The sequence below is a fragment of the Chinchilla lanigera genome, unplaced genomic scaffold, assembly GCF_000276665.1.
Source record: "Chinchilla lanigera isolate Chin_1 unplaced genomic scaffold, ChiLan1.0 scaffold00016, whole genome shotgun sequence".
NCBI classification, from domain to species: Eukaryota; Metazoa; Chordata; class Mammalia; order Rodentia; family Chinchillidae; genus Chinchilla; species Chinchilla lanigera.
Window position 1 is genome coordinate 14,647,553 of NW_004955417.1, and position 19,263 is coordinate 14,666,815.

General features: G+C 33.4%; 1 protein-coding gene across 5 annotated transcripts in view; it reads left to right on the plus strand.

The window, feature by feature from the left end:
* Vps13b (vacuolar protein sorting 13 homolog B (yeast)) overlaps positions 1 to 19,263 on the plus strand; it is a 657,708-nt gene that overhangs the window by 77,154 nt on the left and 561,291 nt on the right. The gene's annotated exons all lie outside the window — the stretch shown is intronic.

Genomic DNA, 19,263 nt, shown 5'->3' on the forward strand with positions numbered 1-19,263 from the left:
TTACTTAAACTTAGAGAAATTTTTAGAAAGAAGAGCAGCATTTACTAATCATGTGTTTTTAGTTAAAAGCAGTACTTCTAATATATTAAAAATAATTCTTTATATTTGTGAAATAATATTTAAATATCTGAAATTATTTTCTAGTGAAACCTTTTTACATTTTAAAATTGAAATATTTTAATTATTTAGAATATATCCTTTTTGTCTTAATCAGTAACCTTATTTTTTCAAAATACATTTCCCATTAGTTTTTTACTATCAGTGGCAAAACTTTCAGAAAAAAATAGATATTAATTTATTTAAAATACTTCAGTTCTTTTAATAGTATGTAACTTTTAAAATGAAATGAGTAACATGAATGCATACATTTTCAAGGAAACTTGCTTATTGAGCCAGAAAATTTAAAATAAAAGTAGAACTTGTAATAAAGGCTTGAAATGAATTACTAGATAAAATGAAGACATTTAAAGGTGATTGTTCATAATTTCTCTTGGAAAATTTCATTTTTCTTTCTTCATCCATATTTATATGTTACTTATTATGCTATGTTGGTATGGGTTTAACTTTATTTGCATATATGTATCTTATGGAATACATTTATGCCAAATTTGATGTTCTAATTTACAAGATATACCATGGGATTTGTCATATTTGATATGTTAGTGTCGGTTTTATTGAGTATCTCTGAAAACAATCATCTCAGTTATGTGCTGATTTACTTATTATTTACAAATAATTTTAATAGTGCTCTTTACTATGGAAAATTCTTAATTTCTTCAAAATGCCCAAAATTTCCTAAATGAATTGCTCACTTTGTATGAAAAGTATTAAATATTTAAATGCATGAAGTTTATTTTAAGGATATGTAGGGCTTACTGCAAATATTGTCATATGTGACCTAAAGTGTGTCTGCAGACATCTAAAAGAACATACTTCAATTAAATACTAAAGACAGAATTCTGACACTTACTTGGATATGTTTTGTTTTTGTTCTAGCTAAGACCATTTGTACATTATTCCAGTGATATTTTTATTGTGGTTTACAGAAATATATTGCTTTTCATTTTTTAAAAAGTTATTTTAAATAGTTTTTATCAACTCTTATTTTGAAAATAACAAATATAAAATTAAATAAAGTGAGTGTTGCTAAGTGCAGTTTGAAGTCAGTAAAACACCAGAGAAAATGTTTATATAGTACTTAATTAAATCAAAATCATCAAAGACCAAGAGTTTTATTTATTGTAAACACCCATACTACATCATTTAATGTCAGCTCTGTTCCTTCTTGCTGATAAAGAAACAGAATATTATCAATGTCTCAAAGCCTGTCCACCTTCTCCCTCATCTGAGGTTAATCACTGTTTCAATTTCTGATAACGTAATTATTTTGATTGTTCTTGTACTTAATATAAATGGAATCCTATGACATATATTCCTCTTTGACTAGTTTTGGTAAATCAGATTAATATGTGTGACATTCATCCAAACTCTGGAATGTGGTTTTTTTGTTTACTTTTATTGCTGTACAGTATTCCATTGCATGAACATTGGTACTTTATGCGTTCTTGACCTGGCATTTCATTTTAAAAGTTGAATTCGTAAAGTTTGTGCGGATTTACTGTTATTTCACCATTGTCCTCCTCAAGAAGCTTCGGTTGTGTTAGGGAGATTAAATGCCATTCATTAAACATTTTTCACTTACTCATGTTATGATTGGCATTGTACTGTATGTGTTGAGGGCTTAAAGTATGGTATGCTTCAAATGGTATTTGTGTTGAGGGCTTAAAGTATGGTGTGCTTCACTGTCTTATTTTTAATAATACCACAGTTTGATAGGGGCCACAAATCTAGAGGTGAATACTTTTAATGCTTTTTTTCTTTCCAAATCTGTTTATATTTATCTGTCTGCTTTTGTGATTAACATTCTCTTAAAACTGAATTTTTAAAAACTGCTAAGACTGAACTGGTATGTTAATTCTCTTATCTCCACCCAAGTGGCACTAGGATGAGTTTTCAGCATTGTCTATTCTGGTATGCAGTATATCATTTCAAAGAATGCTTTGAACTGAAAAAAAAAGTATTGTCATCATCTATTACAGTCTTCTCATTTCAAAGATGAGAAAATTGAGTCTCGGAAAGGTCAAATTACTTGTCTACTAAGGATACCGGCACCTCAATTTGATCCTGTCTTTCTTTAATGAAAGTCTTTCAACTGCACATTGCTCTAAAATTATTTTTACTAATGGGGTAAGACATACATAACATAAACTTTCTATTTTAAGTGTAAAATTCAGTGATATTATAAGTATATTCACATTGTTGTATGACTACCATTCATCTGTAGAACTTTTATATTATATATCATTATAAAACTAGTTCTACATTACTCGCTCCACTACTATTTTTTTCCTGTATAAATTTGACTATTCTAGGCACCCATATAGGTAGAATCATCATCATTCCATATTTTTCTTTCGTATCTAGCTCATTTCACTTAGCATGTTAAAGATTCATCCATGTTGTAAGCACATATCAGAATTATATTGTTTTTTTATTCATTCAGTAATTCTTCAGTGAGGCTGAAGTTTATGTGTATCCCATTATTTTATTTATTGACTTATCCACCAATGGACACTTAGGATCCTCCAGCCTTTTGTAATGGTAGTCACACTTCCGTGAACATGTGTTCATCTGAGCCTCTGCTTTTCATTTCTTTTGGTTATATACCTGGAGGTGGAATTGCAGGATCATTCATTGTGTTTAGGTTTTTGAGGACTGTTACTGACTTCCACAGTTGGCTGTAGCATTTTATATTCCCACTAGCAATACAGAAGTATTTAATTTCTCCACATCCTGGTCACAACTTACTGTTTTCACTTTTTAAAATAGCCATCCTAGTGAATATGAAGTGGTATCTTATTGTGATTTTAATTTGTATTTCCCTAAATAGTAATGATGAGAATATTTTCATGTGTTTAATTCACCATTTCTGACTCTGAGAAAGTGTCCATTGAAATTCTTCGTCTGTTTTTAGTTACTTTTAAATTTAGTTATTCTTTAAATTTTTTTTAAATTAGCTCCTTTCAAATACATGATCTGCCAGTATTTTCTCCCTTTCTGTGGGGTCATACTACTTTTAATGTTAAATTTATCTTGACTCTAAGGCTAGAAGCTGATTATAACTCATATTTTTTCCTTTTTGCTTAAAATAGTCACCTTTTAAATACAACAGTTTTTTTCCTAACAATTAGTATAGTTTGACCAGGTAAACAGTAGTAAGGTGTGTATTTGGGTTAGTTCTACTTAAATGGTAGAGATGGAGATGGAGATGAATTTATTATAATTCTTGGATTGTTTACAAGCTTATTTTTACAGATGTCTTTGCTCTTTTCCTTTATATAATGGGTGTCTTATAACAGCTTTTCTGAAGAAAGGTTTTATAATTTTCTACAGTATAGAGAGATGTGGAGATCTTTTCCTACTTAATTTTCTTTTTATAAACATTTCAAAACTATATATATATAAAAACACTTTAATAGACCACAATACTTCACATACAGACATGAGTTTTGAAATATAGACAAGTTTAGTGCTACTAAATGGAATAAAAACTAAATCAAATGAACACTGAGTTTATGCCTTGGTCTTTTAGGCTGCCATAACAAAATACTATAAATTGGGTGGGAACCGATAACAGAAATTTATGTTTCTCAGTTTTGAGAAAGAAGTTATAGATAAAGCTATTAGCAGATTAGTGAGAGCCTACTTTTTTTTTTTTTTTTTTTTTTTTTTTTTTTTTTTTGGTTTTTCTCCGGTACCGGGAACCGAACTCACAACCTTGCGCTTGCCAGGCAGGCGCTTTTGCCGCTGAGCTAAATCCCCAGCCTGAGAGCCTACTTTCTGATTCACCTGGATACCTTTTTGATGTGTCTCGAAATGATGAAGTCAGGCAGTAGCTCCATTGAGGCTATTTTATAAGGGTAGTTTTAAAGATGATTAAAGAGCCAGGGACAAGAAGATAGGTTAAGTAGATTTAAAAGAAAATAATGGTCCTCAGTTTCAGTAAAGTCCTCTAGTAACTTTTTTGGGTATGATTGTCTGCTTTTTTACATTATTCATTCAGCTCTTTTACACATACATGGGGAATGACTGCTGAATGCCAGACACTCTGCAGGGGCCTGTCTGGAGGTACATCAGTAAATAAGCAGTATAGGTAAATAGCCTGATCTCATGACAGTAGAAAATACACATTCTTTCTATTAAGGGAATTTTAAAGAGAGAAAAATGTACACATTGCAAATTGTCTTTTAAAATCTCATTGTATAATTGTTCTTTTTGCTATGCTGGGTCTTACAAGATAATGTTTAGTTTTTGCTGGCATAATACGTTTTGAATTACTGAATATTTTTCTATCCAGTTTTTCTTAATGATTCATGTTTGAATTGAAAATCATCTAATTAGGACTGGAGGGAATACAAGGTTTTGCAGATAAATGAAAGGACCTTTGCATGAATTAGTATATCACTGCTTTATTTTCCAGCTTTTAAAAAACATTTTCCAGTTACTATTCAGTTGAGTTTTTTAGGGTATACTTGATAATTTGGGACTTAATATAAGGCTTTCTAAAAATTTGATTTCTCAATTGTTTTTTTCATGTATTCTCTTTGGTTATGAATTACTGAGATTCTTCTTTGTCAGGGCTTTCAAAAGGTAGAAATACTTTATAATCATAATTTATGCTGAATATTGCTTTGAATATTTGTTCAGCGTTACATTTTTACTTTGGATATAGTTCATATTTTTAAAACTCATGAAAGGCTGGGGATGTGGTTCAGTGGAGAGTTCTTGCCTTGCATGCACAAGGCCCTGGGTTTGATCCCCATTACCACAAACAAAACAAAACAAAACAAAACAAAACAAAACAAAACAACAAAAAGACGAGCTCATGAATAGAATTATTTTTCCACTTAGGGGTTATATGAGAAATGTGTGGGGATGGTTTGAATAACTCAGCATTATATTACTAATGTGTGTGCCAGGAGTCATGTTAAATGTGTTATTTGTATTGTCCTACTTAAATTTTTTAACATCTTTCTATGAATGAGATACTATTATACCCATTGTATACACAAATTATATTTTTGTGTCTTGCCTTCTTTTATTTTTCATATTTACACATTTAAGTAGTAAATACTGAAGCTGAAATTCGGTTTATGTCTACCTGAATGAACACATAAGATTAGCAATTGGTAGTACATTTTAATCCTTAGGTATTATTCTTTAGGAATAGCTTTGTTAACTTTTTAAACAAAAGCTGTAAGTATATTCTATGTAGCATAAAATGTATCCATTTTAAGTATACAATTTTATGATTTAAGGTAACTTTCCATAAATCAGTCTAAGGAAATTTTTATTCCTCCAATAAGATTCTTCATTTCCATTTATAATGTTCATTCCCAATCCAGGGTAACCACTAACCTACTTTTTGTTTCTATACATTAACTTTTTTTGGAAGCAAATAATATATGGTTGTCTGTGTGTGGTTTCTTTCATTTAGAAGAATGATTTTGATGCTTATTCTTGACGTAGCATGTATCAGTAGCTATCTTGTTTTTACTCTAAATCTTTCTGGTTTTCATTAACTGAGTAAGATATATTTAAGTCTACAAATAATTATTACTTATATTTTAAATTCTAGAGTTGAATAAGGGGTTTTCACATCTTGCTGTTGCTTTAACGAACTCTAGAAGTTATAAGACTGTCCTTTGTGTCTTTAGCCTTTCTTCATCATCAGATATACATCGGTTTTTGCCATAATTTTTGAGAAATTATAGAGGTGGGAATGGTGTTTGTACCCCTTTGCCCTGTGATTAGAGGAATGTAAAACTTACTTAGTCTGTTTTACTTAGGAAGATGAATAGTCGGCAGTGAGCAGTTTCTCCCTCCCTTCCTTCCTTCCTTCCTTCCTTCCTTCCTTCCTTCCTTCCTTCCTTCCTTCCTTCCTTCCTTCCTTCCTTTCTTTCTTTCTTTCTTTCTTTCTTTCTTTCTTTCTTTCAAGCTTAAATCCATGGTAAGTTTGCAGACTTTTGAAATGCTTAGTCCATTCATTATTGCACTGTATCATTTTTGTATCATACCTTATTTTATTTTTCATATGTACATTTATGCTGCAGGACTTAACCTGTAGTTGATTTTCAAATTTTAAAATTAATTAAACTAGAATTTAATTAACTAAAAATTCTTAGATCTGCTAACTGAAATTTTACAGATACTAGGAAAAACTGTAGGTATTTTTGACCAAATTTCTGTTTAAGGAAGGAAAGCTAGCTAAGCCAGACATCCTTTGTATTTTGTTTGTTCATCTTTCATGATGTTAATAAATTAAGATTTTATGTTCTGAAACAAATGTTTGTTTAGATTTTAGCATCTAAAGAGAAATTTTTTTTTAAGATTCTGATGTAGATTGTCTTCTATTTTTATGTTGAAATATTTAAATGTTTGAGGGGTATTTGAGTTTGTATTTCTACATTTTTGTCCCATTTGTTTCTTTTAACTTTTTTTTGGAGAGGAATTGTATTTTAAGATGAATACTTAATTTTTCATACATAATTTACTTCAAGTATTTTATTTTTATCAAGTCTGGAGTAATTTAAAAAATTACAAAGGTAACAGAGGCCTGACTACACCTGAGAATGTATATAACTTTCATAAGCTGTCATAATAATTCAGAATTGTATAGAATGTAGTTTGTAAAGTTCCCTATAATAGCTTTTTTTTCTTTTTGACTTTTATTAGTACATGTTTGCAATATATAATGTTTACATTCATTGTAGGATTGGTGCATATACATAACTCATTCCAGTTCTGTTTTTTAACCCCTTTCTTCCACCACCCCTTTAATTTTGTCCACATCAGATTAATTTATTTATCTTATAAGACCTTGGCATAGCTGATCTGAATATGAGAAACCCCAAATATTATCTGTTCCTAAATTTCAAATTAATGTGTTAGAAGACCTTAAATCATTACAACTCCAAAAGAAATTTAAAGGCAGTGAATTTTTAGAGTAAGTTTAGAGATTTAGTCAAGAGATGGTCTTTTAATAAATACATTGGGAATTCCTTTCACTATACCATTAAAATTTAGTCCCATCATTTAAGATACACCTACAGCTCAGTGGCACAAGCACCTGCCTGGCAAGCACAAGGTACTGAGTTCCATTCCCAGTACCAAAAAAGAAAAAAGAAAAAAAGAAAGAAAAAACAAAATCATTTAAAAGACACCATCGCTACAGCATAATGCCATAGAATATTCTCCCCTTGCTGCACATAGGCAAAACTAAATATTGAGAAAAGATTAATATAATTCTTCTCAGAGAAAGATGTATATGTTATTTAACAATATTCTCAAATATTAAAAAATCAAGTTTATAATCAATAAACTAAGAGTCAGTTGTAAATGTAAACTGGAAATATTAATTGTAGTTAATGTTTAAGTTGGATGCAATTAAACTGTTTCACCACGTTTAAAACTTTAAAGAAAGAAGCACAATGTTTCAAATGAGTTTAGACAGCGAAGTGGGCCAAACTAGGATGGGTTTGTAAGTATTTTAAAGATTTGGATCTTTATAGTAAAAGCTAGAAGAAACAAAGTATTTTAGTAAAGGTAAGACATAATTAGAACTATCTTCCAAAAACAAAGTCAGATAAATCTGGCTATAGGTGCATGTATAAGCCAGTATTTAAGAACGACTGCTCAAATTCTAAGAAGATCAAGAAAGAAAATGCAATGCCTTGGCATTCCAAGGCCCACATTAGTATAGAAAGTTTTTCATGATATATATTGGGTGAAAAGATTACAGGATTTATTGTACAAAATTTTTTCTTTTTAAATTAGCAAAAATCCTTGCAGAGAGTCCAAAGCTATTGCTAAATTATTTGTGATGATTTTTTATTGGTGTTGAGTAACACCTGATTCATGTAGTGTACTGGTTAAGAGCATGACCCTCAGAACTAAAATGCTTCCATTAAAATCTTGTCTACTCTACTTACTAGCCTTGTGATTTTGGGAAAGTTACTTTGTCTTCTTTTGGCTTTTGGCTTTAATTTTTCCATTTATAAAAGGGGGCAATTTATAATTCCTAATTTAGGGTTATTTTACAGATTAAATGAGTTAACAAATGTAAGTTATTTTGAAATGTGGTTGGCATGTTAACTTATTATTGCCTATTTTTCAATTTAAAAAATGAAAATATATTTCACTATTTATAAAATTAGTAGGTGAGCTTTGTTGAAAAGATTGCATACTATTTTATTTGAATAAGCCCCAAAAGGAAGTGTTTTTAGTTGCATATATTAATAGTCAATTTAATCAGTTAATTTAGAAAGATAAGTTATTGATGCACATCATTATATATCCTAAGTGAAAAAAGTTGAACACAAAAGTATATGGCAAAAATACTCTATGATTCTATTTATATGAATTTCTAGAGTAGTCAAAGCTATTCAGTAGTGAAATAAACCTAAAAGATGATTGCTTCTAAAAGGGTGGAAGATGAAGGATTGCTTGGGAAGAACACAAGGGAACATCTGAGGAGATGGAAAATTTTTATATCTTGGTCATGTGTGGGTTATAACAAAGGAGTGAATATTTGTCAGAACAACTCTTTTTATAGGTAGGACTCTGATGGTTTACTCTTATCAGTTTTATGTAACGAAAAAAAGGACCTCAAAAAAACTTGAAATCTTGCTAGCTAGATATAGTAGTTAAAGCATTTTCTGAGTGTTCTAGGCTAATTAAATAAGCAGATTTATTTAGGTTAATGGTTACCAGTTTTCTCATCCGGGGGAAGGATTGTACAGTATATATGTTCAAGAGGAAGACTATAATGTAACTTTGCTTTATATTGGAATTTCTCTCTCTCTCTCTCTCTTCCTTTCCCTCTCCCTTCCTCCCTGTCTCTGTCTCTGGCTCTCTGTCTGTCTGTCTCTGTCTCTCTCTTTTTGTCTGTCTACCTCCCTCCACCCTCCTCCCTCCCTTCTCGTCTCTCTTCTCCTCTCTCCTCTCTGCTCTTCTCTCTCCTCTGTCCTCCCTCCTCTCTCCTTTCGTCTCTCGTCTCTTGTCTCTGTGTCTCTGTCTCTGTCTCTCTGTCTCTCTCTCACTGAACCTAGGACTTTGACACAGTGTTACATCCCTATCATTTTTTTAAAATAGTGGACTTGAATTTGTGATGCTTTTGTCTCAGCCTCCCAAGGTGCTGGGATTAGAGGTGTGAACCACCACATTCACCTTCATGATTTCTAATGTGAAGGTCTATTTTAACCTGTACCTTTTGTTCTTATGATAGCCATTTTGTTAGTGTAAGTACTTTGGTGAATTTAGAACCTTGATTGTATTGTTGTGCTCCATTGCTGCTCTCAAGTGCTGCGATTACTAACATAACAAGTAGACCTTCCTTGTTGATGGTATAGTGACATTCACATAGCTTAGTGGCTTTTTGTTTTTGAAGGATCTTTTCTTTAAATGAAATTTTACTCTGGAACTGAATATGTAAAAAGTTCAAAGTGGAGGTGTTCAGATGGAATTAGGGAGTAGGCAGCAAAGAATCTTGCATTTGATTTCTGCACTGCAAGTATTTGAACAGTAACTGTGCTTCACTATGATAAATATTAAATTCTCCATGAGCATATAGTGTCTTTTAATTCATATCTTTGTGTAGTGACTAGTAGTAGCTAATGCTTAGAACTTGCGCAATACATGTGGATTTAAAGTGGATATTATTCCTTTGAGATCATAGTGTTTCAGTGTTAAAAATCTTAGTAACTACTATAATCTTCTGGTACATTTCTATTACGCATTTTAAACAAAGCACCCTTCCCCTAAAACTAATCTGTTTTAAGCATACAGTTCAATGATTTTTAGCTAATTTAGTGAGTTGGGCATTTTTCATCAGAATTTATCACAGCAGTGACTTAAACCCTATATCTATACATACACTTTCTCTAACTATTTTCTATTACTGGAATCTAGTTTGTGTTTTTTTATTTCAAATTTAATCCACACTGCAATATGTATTAATACTGTATTCCTTTTTATTGTTTTTTGCTGTTGCTGTTGTTTTTTCCTATAAGTAGACCTTATTTTATTTACTCAGTGATAGACATTTGCCTTGTTTATACTATTAGGATTATTATGAATGGTGTTGCTATGAATATTACAGTGGTAGTCTTTGTGTGGACTTATATTTTCAATTCTCTTGGGTACATACCTGGAATGGAATTATTGGGTTATTTAGTCAATTTATATTTAATCTTTTAAGGAATTGCCAATCTATTTTGCATTTTACATACCTTCCAACAATGTATGAAGGTTCCTGTTGTTTCATGGTCTTGCCAGTTTTTGTTGCTGTCTTTTGGTTTTGTCTATTCCAGGGGATGTGAAATGGTATCTCATGATGGTTTTATAAGAATTCATTTTTGTTTGATTAGTTAATTATAAGATTTTAGATTTTATATATTGCAGTAACTAAGACAGTCATTATTTTTGCCTTTTAGTAAGAGACAGCTTTTATTTGTTTTTGTTTTTGTTTTTGTTTTTCTCCGGTACCGGGAACCGAACTCACGACCTTGCGCTTGCCAGGCAGGCGCTTTTGCCGCTGAGCTAAATCCCCAGCCCCAGAGACAGCTTTTATTCCCTTTTTTAGTTTCTGTATCTAAAATAAATTCAAATAATATTTCAGAATTTAAAAAAGTGGTGAAATATTTTCATATGTTAACATAATGGAACATACTTTGTATAAAATTTGTATTTAACAAAGTAATTTGCAAATACTCAAATATGTGATAATAGTTAATACTGGTGAGGATTTTGAGAAAGGGATGTTCAGAAAATTTGCTGAGCATGAAATTTCAGCACATGCAATAAAATGACTACTATGAAGTGTATATATTCTTCTATAAAGATTTTGATCTCTAAGACACATAGTTTAGTAATTAAAAAGAGGCTATACATGCAAACATATAAATGTTCCCATTAAAATGATACATACTGCATTTTAATTCATAAAATCAATATACAGAGGTCTTTAAATGTATATGTTAAACCCATAAGAAGTGGTAATCTGTGGGGAGTGGAGTGGGAATAAAGAATTCTTTAACTTTTTATCTACCATTTAATTTTTATAAATGTTTTATGAGTATGATTTGTTCTGTAAGTTGTCATTATGCAAAGAGGTGTACAATCCTTAACTTTTAAACTACTCTCATAAGTTGAGTTAGTGAAGTTTTTGTACTCATTTTTTATTTTGGAAAATGTGAACTAATCTTATTTTACTGTACAGGATATGAGTAATAACAAAAATACATTTTTGGAACCAATTTTTATGCTCAAACTTTGCATTTGGGGACTCTGTATAAATCTTTAGATCCAGCTGTTACTGAGAATATTCTCTCAATTACTATGAGGTTTGTTGATTTAAAGAGAATGGATGGCTGTTCCTGAAGTGTACATATGGCAAAAATTTTATGGTATTACTATGGACTTGAAAGGATTGTTTAATTTTTATGCACTCAGTAGTAAGAACCACACTTCTGTTTTTTTCTATTTAAAAATTAGAAGGAAGAATTTTCTTATGGAATGACACACTGTTCCAGAAATTTCATCAGCTCTGTACTATAACTTACCATCAAATGATACAATGAAAATCCTTTTTAAAGTATTTGTTAATTAGGTCATATTTATTTTCAGTTTTTTTTTGCTATATAATCAAGACCTACTTGTTTCTGTTTCCTTCAGTTTATCCTGGAGTTTGTCCAAGTTGAGTTTTAATGAGTTGTTTATCCCACTAGTTACACTAGGATTTATTTTTCCTTAGGGAGTAATGTTTGAATTGATAGATTTTTAACCTATTCTGTAAGATGAACATATGTTCAGACTAAGAACTTCTGGATGTGAGAAATAGGCATTTGTTAAATAAATTATTTTATATTCACCAGCTTAACTGTTAAAATGAAACTTTAATGGTATTTCAGAACAATTAAGTAAGTCTAGAAATTGTAGTTTTAATATGAATTTATATTGAGCTGTTTTATTTTAAATAAAGTTTAATAAATGTGTAGTAGTATAAATCACAAGAAAAATTACATCTTCATTGTACATTTTCATTGACAATTTAATGAGACCCCCAAATTGTTTAAAAAAGTTGTAAAACCCATTGATCTTTAAACAGTTTTCTGAAAAAAGTATGTTACGTTATGGTTTGATGAATTGGGTAATAGATACATGGATGCTGTAGTCAGGATTTGGAGAGGAATAGATTTAATAATACAAGACACATAATTTATAGGATTATTTTATAATATTCACCCAAAAAGTCAAATGCAGAACAGTGCAAGCAATCTGTCCATGCACTAGAGACTCAAAGAATCTAGCTGAAGACCTAGAGTCCATGGCAGTGTCCTCCATGAGTCTACCTGGAGGTCCAGAGCCCATGACAATGTCCCATGCAGATCTGTGTCAAGGATCTGCACTGGGAAGGCCCAAAGGCCAGTGGTGGAAGCTAGAAAGGATCTGTGCCAGCAGGCTGAGGGATCTGCACTGAAGCCAAGAAACGATGTTCAAGATAAGGACTGCAGCCATCCTCAGTGACAGGGAGGACCTGAGCTCCTACAACTGAGTTCACATCAGGAAAACCAGCACGACAAGCTTCACCAGGAGAATCAACAGCATACTATCTTCCCCTCCAGTTTTACTTTTATGTATTTGGCAACAGTCCTCAGGTGGGCCATCCACCCCCAGAACCACTCTGATTCAGTTCAGATGGGTGTTAAAGGGGCCCATTAGTTAATCTACCACAATGAGTATTATTATTTTCCATACTTATTAACCTTCCATACTTATCAACCTGTTTGATATATTTCAAAAGTAACAAAAGAAAATGGGGAAAATTTCTTGTTTATTGATATTATTGCAGTAATGTTACACTAACAATATCAGTAACTTGTACATGGTTTAAGCTACTACCTATTGCTAAGTCCTTTTAATTATCTTAGTTTAACTTCTAGAGCATTTAAAATAATTATAATAATGCACTTTTATTTGTGTCAGTTTTGGTTGAAAAATAATTCCACAGAAACATGTCATGGGTTTATTAGTGAATATTGACTTTTGCACAAAATGTTATTTTCTTTCATATTAAATTTGAAGGAGGACCAGGGATATAGCTCAGTGGCACAAGTGCCTGCCTGGCAAGCACAAGGTCCTGAGCTCGATTCCTGGTACGAAAAAAAAAAAAAAAAAAAAATTGAAGGAGAGAATAGCTCTGTATTCTTGGACATTAATAAAATATAGATCAAGTTGATCTTTGAAACTTCATATGGTTAAATTTTATTCCTGTGTTGTACATTCAGGAACCACTTTATGTAATATATGATCGTTTACAGGTTAGAGTACTTTCTACAGTAGCTAAATTTATTATAAAACGATAAAGACTCCCTTGTAAAAAAGAATCCCACTTATCATGCCTTATAATACTGCTATAGTTACAAGAACATGGTTCCTGCTTTTATCATAGGACCACCTAGATGTTGCAGAATTTTTTTTTTTTTTTACAAACAGTGTCTTGATGTGTAGCTCAGGCTGGCCTTGAGCTCACTGTATAATCCAGGCTGGTGTCTTAACTGTGGCAAGCCACCTACCTTAGCCTCATAAATGCTGGGACTGTAGGCATAGGCCACCTTGCCTGGCCTGCAAAGTGTTTATTAATATGATGTATTGCATTGGTCTTTTTTCTTTGGTTGAACTACTCTTGAGAGTAAATCTTAATTGTTATAGTATATAATTCTTTTAATATTCTGCTTTGATTTGCTAGTAGTGTATTGACTGTATTTGGATCTATGGAGTATTGGTTTATAGTTTTCTATTGTTGTCTTTTTTGGTATTAGTTTATACAGCACTGGCTCTCATAAAAGGAGTGGGTAGGCTTCTCTAGTTTTTTGCAAGAGCATAAAAAGGATTGGCTCTTATTCTTTAAATACTTGTAGAATTCATCAGTGAAATTTTATTATCCTAGACAAGGTGAAAAATTTTTTGAGAGGTTTTTACTTCATTTTTGAAGGATGGTTTTTCAAGAATTAGAATTCTTGGTTGACAGATATTTTTTCTCATGTTTTAAATAGTTGATCCCACTGTTTTGTGGCCTTCATGGTTTCTGATGGAGTACACCTTCCGAACTCAACCATGCCGTTTACAGTTTTGCCTTAGTCTTCTCTTTCGTGTGAAAACTCTGAAACTAAATCTTTCTCTAGTCTTTCTGCTGCCTGCAGGTAGCACTGGGAATATACATGACCTTTTATATTTGCAGAGCTTTTATTCACTAAACCATCATGTCCTCCTTGAAGCTTTTGATTGGTCTGTAGTTTGCCTTATTTCTTCTTCATTGTATCATGCAGCAGAAACTAATACATTTGCCTATGCAATCATAATTCTTTGTGAATAAGGACTGTTTCACTTCCTTTGTTACCACTACTTGTACTGGGAATGTGTGCTGTTTTCTTTGGTGCCATTACTGATTTGAGAAGTGAAGGTAAAAAAACTGAAATTCCTTGTTCTTACTGAGATTAAGCTGGTGGTTTGGAAGTAATGGAGATGGAATCTAGGACCTTGTGAATGTTGAATAGCCAAGTGCACTGCATCCCTAGCCCCACTGAGATTTTAAGTAAAATGTTCCCATTTATTTTTTAAATTTTTAATATTTTTATTTATTTATTTAAAAGAGTAAAAGAAGGATAACATAGTAATAGGGGGATTTACCAAATTACAGACAAAGTGGTAGGACAATATCAATAGTTGTTATTTTACCTATTAGTATCTTCAAGATAGTTTCTCAGGAAAACAAATAAATAATAGTGAGTTACAGACAAATGGTAGGAAATTATCAGTGGTTGTTGTACTATGCTTTCTTCAAAGTGGTTTCTAGGGAAAACAAATAGAGCTATACATGAGTGATCAATAAAATAATCATTGATTATTCTCAATGGTTGTTGAAAACACAGTAATAAACATACATCCATTTACGAAATAGCGTAGGAACGATAGAAACATTACAGAGTTATGGACAGATTGGTAGGAAATTATCAATGGCTGCTGTAATACATGTTGGTATCTTCAAAGTGATTTCTCAGGAAAACAAAGATATGCAAGAAAGATCTAACAAGTAGTTACAGCCTAAGGATTGTGAAAAACAGTGGATTACCTCCTCAGTGACTCCTTTCAGTGAGGTGTGACGGCTAGAAGGAAGGCCAGGATTGAAAAGAAGGACGGAGAGACTAGCACCACGGTCCAGCAATAGGCTGTTTACTTTTTCTACTATAGTCATGATTACACTGGGCTCCTCCTTGAAGATAAAGGTCTGGCCAGAGGGAGAAGGCAGAGTATGCCCCGGACCCCTTCATTCCTGTTGGACCAGCTGGTAGGAGGGGTCTGAGCTCTGGGGCCTTTGCTTCAGAGGGCAGTCCGACCTCTAGTGGTCACCTTTACAGTCAGGGCATGGCCCAGGGGGCTTCTTAGGGCAATCCCTCTTGAGGTGGCCTGGCTTTTGACAGTGGTAGCAGATGAATGTAGTTGACGAGTTCTTCTTGCGGCTCTCAAAATCAGACTTAGGGTCTGTTTCTCTTAGTGCTGCAACAAAGGCAGCTGTTTTTTCTCGGTCTCTTTATTTTCTCTCCTTGGCTTCCTCCTTGTCACAGCTATAAAATACTGAGGAAGCAATTCTTACTAACATCGCAAGTGAGCCATCTGGGGCAAAAGCCATTTTTTGTAGCTTTTTTCTACTATTTGGGGCTGACTAATAAACTTATCTTTAAGAATAGTTTGCCCCTCTACTGAACTGGGATTCAGGGAAGTATGCTTTATCAATGTCTCTTGTCTAAGAAAGCAGAGGGGTGTTTTCTCCAGCCTCCCAGCACATTGGGATCCCGTAACCACTTAGTGTCCTCTCCCCAACCATCAACACAGGTGGCAGGAACATGTGGATGAAGTCCTCAGCCCGCTAGTCAGTCTCAGGTGCAAAGTGTCCCAGGCAGGTAACCTAGACACGTACCTTCTCCATGAAGGTGGTTCTTCAAAATCTGAATATTGGGTAACCATGTAATCCATGAAGTCTCGGTGTAGACCTCTCTGGAGCTCCACTCACTCCTCCTCTGCAGCCTGTACAGTTAGGGGAAGAATGGCCTCCAGGGGGGTCTCCCTAGGTATTGTGCAAGGTCCTCCTGGTTTCCAGCTCCCAAATGGTTCCCGCGTCCACAGTCAGCTGGACCTCTGAGTCGTCGGGCATCGGGACTCTTGTGTTCTCTGAGTCTTTGTTCATAAGCTGCTCCTCTGCTGACTCAGGACCTTTCTGGCTCTCAAGGGCAGGGCCAAGAGCGACCTGCCATGTGGCATGTTTTCCCAGAGGTTTCTCCACTTTGGGATGGTTCGTGCACGTCTCCGGGCGGGCCTATTGTGTCAGTGGTTCTTTGTGGCATGGCGTTCCTTGACTATGCTGTGGCAGCCGGCCCGAGGGCCGACACATGTCTCCATGCCACTTCCCGGGCACCTACTACCTGCTTTTCTGGGTGCCTGCATGGCCTCCCGGAGTGGGCACCTGCGGCCTGCCTGCCTCCCCGGGCACCTGTGCATCCTCCCATAGTGGGCGCCTGTGGCCTGCCTTCCTCGCCTTGTTCCCCTGTGTAATACAGGCTTTTGGTTAGTGTTTAGAGTTTTGGAAAAGTGAACATTTTGTGCTGTTTTGTTTCTTTTGTTGAGGCAAAGTCTTTGGGTATTCTTTAGTCTGTCATTTTTGTGCACATCACTAACCAGGTGAGGGAGGTTTGAAAGTGCCCGTCATGGGGCTGTAATTTGTATGTCTTCTTGCTGGCTGGCTTAAATCACTGGTGGTACATGCATAACTGTCTCCACTGGATGGCTTTTTGTTCATTTTATTAGTAAAAAGATGATAAAAGTGATTAAATATTTTTGTACTACTGGTCAGTGGTATAAGCCACCAGTTGGACAATCATGTGTATACCACCCAGGTGTTTCAAACTGATAGGAATGTGTTAAGTGAGTGTTGTTTCAAAGAGGAAGTAAGAAATTGCTTGATAATTTAAAGTTGGGGTGGGGAAGACTGTTGGGTATATTGATAATGCTGATTTATTTTAAAAGTGGTTTCTGAATTTCATTTTCATACAGTTTATGATTTTGTGAATATTGTAATTTCCTAAAATATTTTGAATGTAATAAATCCAATTAATGAATTATTATAGATTTCTCAAAAAGAGCAAACAGAATAATTGTTTATATTTGGGCATGGTGTATAGGGTCTCTGAAAGGCCATATGAAAACTGTCCTCTATTCTCATCTTATAGAAGTGACCACTATTAATTCTTATTCCCGTAACTTTTTATCTTAAAATAAAAATACATGGAGACATTCTTTTATATGTAACCCTACTTTCTGTTGTTTCATGGGACCATATTATTTTGCAGCTTGCACTTTTTTACTCAGCCATATTTCGTGATATCCTTTCATGTCAGTAGAATAACCTATCATTATTCTTTTAACATCGAATAGTCTTGTACTATCATTGTATAAGTCTTGTATACTCATAAGAGGATTTCTATTGGATCGATTCCTAAGCAGTCTCATTACATTTGATATGTTCTTTGTTTCTAGTAGTATTTGTCTTATATTTTATATAATTTATTTAATGTTTGTTGAGTTTTGTCTTTCCTCCATGCTAGAATGTAAACTGTTTGAATGGCAGGGATTTTCATTATTTTGTTTGTTCTTTCATATTTTAAAATGCTGGACTAAAATGTTTCCTAAATAGCTAGAACATGACTGCTATAGAATAGGCAATCAATAGATGAATATTTACAGATTTTATACATTTTTTTGAATAACAGCTTGAACACTTTAAGAAGCTTTAAGCACTAAGAAACTTCAAGAAACTAAACTTTACCTGCAGCTTAAATAATAATAAGAATAGAATGGTACCTTAATTCACAAACTCAGTTCTCTTCATGATTCTGGTCATGAACTGAAATGGATGAAAACAGTCAAATTTCCAAATGAGGTCAATGTTGAACCCAACCATTGGATTTGATTTGGTTCTTATCCAACTTCGTTCGCAACCAAAATTTGGAAAGAATCAAATTTGTGAACTGAAGCACCACCATATTGCATCTCACTTCTGTGTGATCTAGAAACTGCAAAATAAAACCTCAAGTCTTGACTTTGAAAGCTACTCAGTTTACTATCACTGTTTACCATTGCAAAGGGTAAAGTCTGTTTAGTTGAAAAATGACTGAAAATAAAGCATGCCTGGAAGTACTGAAAGTAACCAGTTGACCTGACTATTAGTATCTCAACTCAGAATAATACTTAAAATTTCCTTATATTCTTTTGGGGATGAATTGTACATGTAACTTCACTGTTGTAGACTATATATATATATATATATAATTATTATTTTTTTTTTTTTGACTTATTTTTGAGACAGGGTCTTACTGTGTAGTTCAGGCTGGCCTTGAACTTATTGTGTATCCTAGGGTGGCCGGGAATGCACGATGATCCTCCTGCCTCAGCCTCTGGAGTGCTGGGGTTATAGGTATATTCCCCCATGCCCAGCTGTACTAGACTATAATAGAAACATTAGGGAGGATAATAGAAAGTAAGGAGAATTTTGGAGATGTTTCCCTACTTTCCATTGCTTTATTTACTTGAATTACCAAAGAATTTTTTCTTTGTCTTTCTACAGTTCAATAACTAAGGTCATGATCATCCTGAGTCATTATTTTCTTAGATACTTCGGTTACTTTGTTGAGTAAAGTCTGTATTTCAGGCAGATTGTTAGACATTTCTATATAATATTTCTTTTGTATTTATTTTGCACTTTTCTCCAGGAACACAGGTTATGTGTATTTTAGATTGCCCCTTCTGTCATTTTATCAGTTTCTGATCCTTTTCTAAAATCATTCCATAATTTTCCAAAAATTTTATTTTGTGTGAATTTTTGAATGTACTATGTACTTATGTACTATGTTCTTGACTTTACTTTTAGAGTTATATTTTCTTGGTCTAATTTTCAAATAGTTGGTGTTATGGTTGATACATTGTGTCAACTTTGGGAGTCTAGAGGTTTGGCTAAGTGACTCAGCAGGAAGCCAGGGTGCTTACTTTGTATACATCCTGAGCCTGTGGAAGAGGAGGGCATGGAGATTATGT